The sequence below is a fragment of the Eupeodes corollae genome, chromosome 2 (assembly GCF_945859685.1).
Source record: "Eupeodes corollae chromosome 2, idEupCoro1.1, whole genome shotgun sequence".
NCBI classification, from domain to species: Eukaryota; Metazoa; Arthropoda; class Insecta; order Diptera; family Syrphidae; genus Eupeodes; species Eupeodes corollae.
The window spans coordinates 122,172,849-122,179,690 of NC_079148.1; positions in this window are offsets into that span (position 1 = coordinate 122,172,849).

Consider the following 6,842-nt stretch of genomic DNA (forward strand, 5'->3'; position numbering starts at 1 on the left):
TTAGTTCTCGCAACAAAAATTGAAGTCAAAGTGCTTCCTGAGATGTTGAGGCTAAGGCCATATACTCAGCCTCTGTGGTGGAGAGAGCTACAGTAGGTTGTTTATTTGCATTCCACGAAATAGGTCCTCCTTGGTATTTAAAGAGTTGATTTTCTGTCATCTGAGTCAATAGCCTAGTCAGCATCCGAAAAACCTCCTAAACACCCTTCAATGTCTCGAGTGTATTCTAGCTTGTAATTTATTGTTCCTTCTATATAACGGAAAAGGCGTTTAACCGCTATCCAACGAGATTTTGAAGGATTATTATTAAATCTTGATAAAGCCCCCACTGCAAAGGATAAATCTGGGCGACTTACTTGTGCTGCATATCGTCAACGTAAATAGCGACGAAAGTTTCATATGTGCTGTTAGTCTTGTAATAAATACACGGATCAGTTTTTGATTGTTTAAGTCCAATTTTCTTTAAAGTTTCATCCAATTTCTTATTCCAAACTCTGCTAGCTTGTTTGAGACCGTACAGTGATTTCTTGAGTTTACATACTTTATTTTGAACATTATCAAAAACTTCAGGGAGATTCATGTAAATTTCTTCGTTAAGTTTACTTTGCAGGAAAGCAGTCACAACATCCATTTGATCGATATCCAAATCATATCGTGCAGACAAACTTAAAAGTACCCTTATGAACTTGTACCTTACGACGGCAGAAAATATTTTTTGATAATCGATCCCTTGACGTTGCGAATACCCCTTTAAAACCAATCTAGCTTTATATTTTTCGACATTACCACTTGCATCTTTTTTCGTTTTAAATGTTCATTTGGAATTTATGGCTTTCTTTCCTTTTGGAAAGAAACTATTTCCCAAGCGCCATTTTTCAAAAGAGCTGTATACTCATGGTTCATTGCTTTTTTCCAATCAGACATATGATCGCTCTTCATTGCCTCAGCGACTGTCTTTGGAACTTCATCATTGTTGCTGGCCACGTACGATAGATAACCGTATCTTTCAGATGAATTTCTTATTCTGGTAGATTGTCTTATTCCTCTCTCAGATATGATTCCTTCTGAAGATTCTTCAACAATGAAATCATCTTGGGCATCCAGAAAACTGTTTTCACTTACCGTTTCGTCACTTATTTCGATTGGTATTTCATTGGGTAAATTCACTGATGGAATTTCGTCTTCATTCCTCTCTGAATCATATCCTGTAAAAATATCACAATAAGATGTATCGTTTGTCTCACCATCTTTTGGAAAAATTTGCTCATGGAAAACTGCGTCTCGACTTATTATGACTTCTTTTTTCTTAACGTCATAGAAGCGATATGAGTTTGAGTACGTGCAGTATCCGATAAAAATTGCTTCTTTTCCTTTGGCATCGAGTTTCTTCCGCTTTTCTTCCGAAATGTGAATAACCGCTTGACAAGATGCTGTAGATTCACTCTTCTGCCACCCCAGATTTCTTCAGGTGTTAAACTGCCGTATTTGCAGCTTCAGCTCAAAAACGTTTATGTAAACCAGTCTCGATGATAAGACAACCCGTTTTGTTGTAAAGAATATGGAACCGTTGTTTGATGTAGAATGCCTGCATCTGCTAGAACCTTCTGCAACTTGCTTTTATTGAAAAACGCAAAGACTTTTCTTGAAAAATCATCAATGAATAGAAGCATGTACTCTGAACCTCCAATTGATTTTTGTTCATTTGGACCACAAAGATCTACCAATTGAGTTAAACGGCAGGCGTGCTATTTTACCTTTGATACATATGATGCTATTGATTTTTGAACTATTGCAATCAATGTTCTGCAGCACTTTCGGAATCAAAGCTTGTGTGGTTGCAATACTTGGATATTTAAAGTACAAAGTGTGAAGCCACATTATTTGTAACAATGCACTTTTGTTGGGTGGTCTGTTGGGTCGGAACATATTGTTCACCAAGATTGCAATTGCAACAACATTACCCCTTTGGTCTTTCACTAAATATTCATTCTTGGAAAAAATCATTGAAAACCCCTTCTGAACAATTTTCGAGACAAATAAAAGATTATTGCATAAGTCAGGAACGTGAAGGACTTCTGAAAATTGAACCTCACTTTCTTTGAATTTTCCAATAGATACCTTCATACTGACTTCACCTATACCTTGGACTTGCATTTTTGAATTATTTGCAACAATTACTTCAGAGTTAAGATTTTCCATCTTACTTGAAAAGCAAACACTATTTGAGCACATGTGAGCTGACGCTCCTGAGCTGAAATACCATTCTTCTTTGTCAAGAGCCGTGACGGGAAAACATCCTAACATCGCATTCTTCTTTTCTTGATAGTTCCTATTCTTTTTTGGACATTTAGCAGCAATATGGCCAAATTCGTTGCAGTTGTAACATTTAGGACCTTTAAAGTTCTTATTCCCAAAGTTTTTCTAGTTCTTGCCAACAAAAAAAGTATCTCGACTTGCATCCAAATTAATGTCATGAAGAAGTTTGGTTTTAATAATGTCTCCTGTAATAAGAATCCCAGAGCTTTGGATTCAAATTATCATTGGCTTGTTTTCTTCGGGAATACCAGCTAAAAGCATTGATCCTACCCATTCTTCATCTAGGTTAAAAACATTGTTAACGTACGCATATACGGTAGAGAAATCTTTCTATTTTGTAGAACAAAACTTTTGGATGAGCCGAACTTTCCTCACAAGAACAGAATCTTGAAAAATTTTCTGTAGAGGATCCCAAATCTCCTTAGCACTTTTGCAATGTCTTAGATGAGGATAAATGGATCTTTCAGCAAGCAATATAAGCTCCGATGCGTTAAAGAGCTTCGTTGCATCCTTCTCCGTCTCTCTACCATCAGAAACAGCGTTCCAAAGTCTTTTCATTTGAAAATAAGCTTCAACGGAAAATTTCCAGTCTTCGAAGTTTTCGCTTCCCCGAAGCTTTCCAATACTGAATTTCCTTTCAGACACCTGTTCTCAATACAAATTTCCTTATTATTTTGTATTTAGATCATGATAAGGCCCATAACCTGGTGTTCTAAGATTCTGAACAGTAATAATATTTATAATACATCAAACATATAAAAATTAGTACAATTTGATAACGATAAAATAAACTAAGTATTTAAAACCAAAGTATCAAATCTCAACAAACACCGCTTTGGCTTTCAATAAGTTTGAAAAATTCTAAACTTCTTCCGGCTTCAATTTTTGAACTAAGATATTTTGCTTTTTCCCCACATGATTTCACAAGCTGAACCAATCATGAGGATGGTATATTTCGGAGTTAGCATATTTCTTTTTTTTTTATGATAGCGTGATAAATATCGCGTTCCAAATGCGTGTGACCAGGAACTAAAAATGTATGCACAGCTATCTCAGCATGGACAGTAGAAACATTGCAACTACTATTGTGATTTTATTTTGGCCTCCACACGTGTCTGAATAAAACTAAACTTATTTGATTGTTGTTGGAAGATTTTTAAGATGCAGAAAAAGACACGAAGCTATTTCATTTTTATTTCATTTTTTTTTTTATAATAAACACACACTCAAGGGGATATTACTACCCTTATTTTGCAGGGACACAGTGTGAGCACTAGGAAGAGGAGAGAGGGTTTAAAAGGAGATGTCGGTGCACATTGGTAGTACGGCTAAAGAACGAATATCTGTCAAATGACAGTACGGCCGAAATGGGGTTCAAGGGTATACTGATCAGCATTCCTAAAATTGCGAGTATTACGGTTGAACTTTTTAAGGGGAGGAATGCAACTGGCTATTTCACTAGAGCATAAGCAAAAAAGTGTCAGACAAAAGACCTTACGACGATGTTCAAGCGAAGTAAATGAACTTATGATGATATTATCATCTATCAATTTAAATGCTCTACGTTCAATACTATCCAAGAGGCTTAAGTTAGTTGCAGGAGCACCAGCCCAGAGATGGGAGTTGTACTAAGGCTTGGGACGTATATAAGTCTTGTAGATAATAGCCAGATCAGAAGGGGTAAAATATTTTTTGCATCGCCTAAGGAAACCCAAACACCTTGCTGCTTTTTTGGCGACATCGCGTATGTGATCGTTCCACAAAAGGTGGTTAGTGACACACATACCGAGAATATCGAGATGTTCAGTCTCATTGATGCAAGTGCCATCCATGGATAATGGCAATGGGGGTATTACTCCCTTTAACGATACAAGACAGCATTGCGTTTTCCAAGCATTGAATTCCACGCGGTTTTTAAACCCCATTAAACAATGCTGTTAAGGTCGGAATTTAATGAGCTTATCATATTTTGTCGTTGCAGTTCCACATACGAAGAAGAGGGATTTGAGTCTGAAAACGAATATGAAAAGCTAAGAGTACTATCGTCAGCGAAACAATGTATTGGATTAGATCTGGCAGACAGAAGATCATTACTAAAAATGAGAAAGAGTGTTAGAGATAGAACAGAGCCCTGGGGAACACCAGCATTTATTTTATGGTTTTCAGACTTAAATCCATCCAATACCACTTGTATTGAACGATCCGAAAGGTAATTACTAATTCAATGAAGCAGGGATTCATGCAAACCGAAAGCACGCATTTTCGATAAGAGAGCCTGATGCCAAACGCTATCAAATCGAAATCCGTACTGCCGGTCATTATGAATATTTCGATCTTCAAGATATTTCTTGAGGTGATAATTAATCAGCGTTTCCATGATCTTGGAAAGAAGGGACGTAAGTGCAATCGGTCGGTAATTAGAGGGTGAGGAAGATTCGCCGTTTTAGGGCATGGGCTGATGGACAAATGCAGTTTTCCATCCTATCAGTCATTTTGATTATTCTCAAAATTTTACTGAATGTTGACAACAATATTTTTTAAGCAAAAATTAGTTTGAAGATGTTTTAAAAGACATTTAAGTCGAAAATTAATTTTTACGAACTTGTATTCCTTTTTTTTAACTTCCCATAGGAAGTTATTGTAATGGGTCCGATTTGTCAAATTGAAAATTTTGACATTTCTCGACGTTTCAAGGTCCCTAGAGTCGAAATAAAAGATTTTTAGAAAGATGTCTGTGCGTGCGTGTGTACGTACGTTTGTACGTCCGTACGTCCGTACGTCCGTACGTCCGTACGTTCGCGACGTTTTTTTCGTCGTCCATAGCTCAAGAACCAGAAGAGATATTGACTTCAAATAAATTTCTTTCTATAGATAATAAGGCAGAAAGATGCAGAAAGGGCTCTCAAGAAAATTGCGTGGGTGGTTTTTTTACCATAGCAGTTTGAAAAAAAGGTGAAAATTTTGGTTAACCCTAAATATCTTACGAACCAAAAACGCTAGAGACTTGAATTAAATTCTATATTATATATTGTAACGTGAAACAAAACAGGTATATTTTTTGAAAAAAATCAATATAACGTTTTTTTTATAAATCAATAAAAGTGAAAAAAAAAATTTGTCACCTCCAAAACTTTACGACCGAAATATGATTTCATCTCTAAAACAATTTTGTGCAACGAAGAATAATGTTTTTGATATCTGATAAAATTTTGAAAAAATCTAATTGACAGTTTTTTTTACAAAAAATAAAAACCTAAAAAAAAATGTATAAAAGTTGGTAAAAATTGATTTTCGACTTAAATATCTTTTCAAAACTTTGAGATATTGGCTTTAATTTACTTTTATCTTTTAAAACGTCTTGTTGTCAACATTCAGTTAAAGTTTGAAAAAAATCGATTTGACAGTTTTTGCACAAAAAATTAAAAACCGAAAAAAAAATTAACAAAAGTTCGTAAAAAAATGATTTTTGACTCAAATATCTCCTAAAAACTTTGAGATAATAGGTTCTTACTAATTTTTTCTTATAAAAAATATCGTTTTCAACATAAGGATACATTTTGAGAAAAATCTAATTGACAGTTTTTTTTACAAAAAATAAAAACCTAAAAAAAAAAATGTATAAAAGTTGGTAAAAATTGATTTTCGACTCAAATATCTTTTCAAAACTTTGAGATATTGGCTTTAATTTAATTTTATCTTTCAAAACATCTTGTTGTCAACATTCAGTTAAAGTTGGAAAAAAATCGATTTGACAGTTTTTGTACAAAAAATTAAAAACCGAAAAAAAAATTAACAAAAGTCCGTAAAAAATGATTTTCGACTCAAATATCTCTTAAAAACTTTGAGATAATAGAATCTAACTAAGTTTTTCTTATAAGAAATATTGTTTTCAACATTAGGATAAATTTTGAGAAAAATCGAATCAACAGTTTTTTTACAAAAAATAAAAACCTGAAAAAAAATGTATAAAAGTTGGTAAAAAATTGATTTTCGACTCAAATATCTCTTCAAAAATTTTAAATATTGGCTTTAAACTAATTTTATCTTGTAAGAAATATTGTTTTCAACAGTTGGTAAAATTTTTAAAAAATTCGAATTGACAGTTTTTTTACAAAAAAAAAACTCTAAAAAAAAACAATACTAAAACTTGGTAAAAATTTACTTTCGGCTCAAATAGCTTATCAAAAATTTAAAATATTGGCTTCAAACTTATTTTATTTCAGAGAAAATATTGTTTTCAATATTCAGTAATTTTTATATAAAAATCCAACAGTCCGTTTTTTCAGAAAAAATAAAATCTATAAAAAATAGTGCGTAAATTTGGTAAAAATACATATAGACAAACTTTTAAGCAAGACAAATCGACAGACGGGATGGGAAGTTATCAGTGTGGGTCGCATCCCAGCCTCTTTTTAGGTCTTATTTATTGTAAGAAAAGTGTCAATTCGATTTTTCTCAAAATATTACCAAATGTTAAAAGCGTTTTTTTTTTGTTGCACACAATTTTTTTTGAAATAAAATCATTT